Genomic DNA, 2,833 nt, shown 5'->3' on the forward strand with positions numbered 1-2,833 from the left:
GCTTTCTTCGTTTTTTAATGCGATGGCCACCATTAGGGGAGTTTCCCCTAGACAGTTCCATTCGCTAAACTGACACCTGTGGAATGACAGTAATAATAATAGTTCCGTGACGTCGTATCTTTTCTTATTTACAATTTCGTGGAGCATGGTTCTTCCGTTTGGGAATTTTGTATCCAACAAGCTTCCCACGCTCCTCCCTGTTGCTCTTCCCTCCTCTTCTTTTCCTTTCAGAAATTTTCTAAGCGTTTTTCGAGGGGCGTTGATTATCTCGAAGACGAACTGTCCTCGTTCGGCTGCTATGGTGGCTAGCCTCTCGATGCGTTGATTGGCTGCATCGCCGGCCGCTAAAGGAGGGAAGGTCTTTAGCATGCAGTTACGGCAACTGCGAGTGATGTGCTCTTTTTGGGCGTGGTTTAGTCCTCCTTCTTCGTTGCTTGCGGGTGTGTCGTAGTAATCACCTCTGTGTCCCATCTTACTCCGATCGTCGTCACTGTGAAACACACTTTCTTCGTCGTCATATTCGTACGGCCCAGCTTTTGAAGTACTTTCAAAGCTTCCGGTCGTATGATACACGTCGTCGTTGTCGCTGCTACTGTCTTCCATTGACGTGGTGTAGTGTCCATCGTCGTATTCGCTACTAATGGATTCTTCACCTTCACTTGTGTTTTCTTGGGGCGGTTCACCTTTACTGTGATTGCAATTTGACTGTTTCTCGTCCCGATTGCGGTGCATGTCTGGCAGTTCTACTGTCGTTGCGTCGCTGTCCGCGATATCTCCGTCCTTCTTGATCTGCTCAATCATTTTTTTAGCCAATTTGGGTCATCGTCACCACTTTCCTCTATTTCGTGTTTCGCGATTTCTACTTCAGTGCACAATTCAGGCCCTATGTCAGACGTCGGTCTTTTCTCGATTTTTATGGCTTGTTGAGTTTCATCGGTTCCTATCCAGTCGTTTACTAGATCTTCAACCCAGCACGGGCGTTCCTGTTTGATTGGATTCCGTTCGTTGTTGATTGTAGACGACATCTTGGTTTTAGGGATAGTAGGTTAGGAATTGAAGAAAGTCAGGAGTTGTTTGAAGTGTCTGTTGACTTTTGCTAAGATTTGTTTCCAAACTGAAGTTAGTGTTAGTGTACATCATCTTTTATAGTACCCATTTGGTTTGTCGGCTTTTCATCATTAGCTCGGCCTTTTATTTGGGTTATCTTTTAAATGGGGTATCATATTAGGTGTCTATTAGAGCAGAACTATCCTACTACAGTGCCGGTCCACTTATAGAACCGCTTAGCTATAGAACCAGCTCGGTTATCGAACCGATTTTTCCTTGCCGTGTTTCAGCGCCGCCATTGGCTGTATTTTGAACTAAATCCATATTTTTGGGTTCGAACGTACGGATTACGCATTTTAAAACGTACAAGCACATGTTATTGAAATTGGTTTTAGCAATTTTAGACAATAGTACAAATTGGCTTAATGACTTTACGTAAAATAATAGCCTTCCAAACGAATTCAGGCGGAAAACAATAAAACAAATGACTTATCGTGCTGCTTTTCTCTTTGCCTTTTAATGTTATCAGAATTTTTAAATAACTGTATTACAAAATGACACTTTTCTTGTCGTTTTGTTTTTTTCCATTTATTAATTAAGGGCGCTGAAAAACGGGAAATAAAAATCGGTTCGATAACCGAGCCGGTTCCATAGCTAAGGGTTTCTAGAAGTGGACCGGCACTGTATCTAATATAATGACCAATCGTTGATGGGGCATCCTCTTTGTGGTAGAACCTTATTGTTGGTAAAATAATGCAGGAATGGTTGAGGTATTAAATTCTAATATGAGAACCCCCTTCCCCCTATTCTGGGTAGTTGCATAGAGATCAGCACTACCCCTGTGCTATTCGCTTTTACATTCACATACTGTCAAAATCTGTGTGATGAAAGAATCGACGATAGGTGGCTCTGAGATCGGCTGCTCGGTTATAGAACCATTCAGTTATAGAACCGCGCACAGGCCGGTTCTATAACTGGACCGGCACTGTATAAGCTTTATTTATTGTTTTTGTCTATTACTGTTTGACTTGCTGTGTTTGTATTTTTACTTTGATATATGTAATATACTACTTTCTTTTAATGCCTTGTGTTTTTCACTTATTATTATTTTTTTTTTTCATTTTGTATTATTATTATTTTTTTTTTGCAATTTGTTTTCTTTTTTTTTTTTTTATATGTATATATATATATATCTTTTTTTTTTTTTTTTTAATCCCTGTGTCCAAGCTCCCTGTGCATTTGCACAAGTCTTCCCACACCATACCATGCCCAACGACATATGAGCATGTCGTATGGTTACCTGTGCAGGTTTTTTGTCTGCCTTTTTCCCAACTAGATTCCTCGGCTGAGTAAATATTTTCTTTTTCTGGTGCGGATGGTGATGATGGTGCGTTTAGCTGTGTTGTCATTTTTTCCGCGGTTACTTTTCTTGAATTGATTTTTTTTAGTAATCTTGGGCATGGGTTGCATGGGATAAATGCTCGCAGGCATATTATGAATAGTATAAACCGAATTGATGTTAGGCCTAGGATTTTTAACGTGTCGAACCAAGAGAACATGTTTCCAATTTTGTTTTCTTGCGCTTCCGATACTACAATGTCCGATAGTGATCGTGCTTCTCCTTCTTGCAGTTTTCCGATTAAGTCGTTCAGTATGTTTAATTGTTCCATCTCCATTGCGTTATGGGCTGGGTGACTTTTAAGTGTATAATCGAAATTGTTTAGATGAAGTTCGTCAAATTCCGCGATTAGATCAAGATTTGGTGTGTGGATTGTTGCGTCTTGTT

The sequence above is a fragment of the Daphnia carinata genome, chromosome 6 (assembly GCF_022539665.2).
Source record: "Daphnia carinata strain CSIRO-1 chromosome 6, CSIRO_AGI_Dcar_HiC_V3, whole genome shotgun sequence".
Classification (NCBI taxonomy): Eukaryota; Metazoa; Arthropoda; class Branchiopoda; order Diplostraca; family Daphniidae; genus Daphnia; species Daphnia carinata.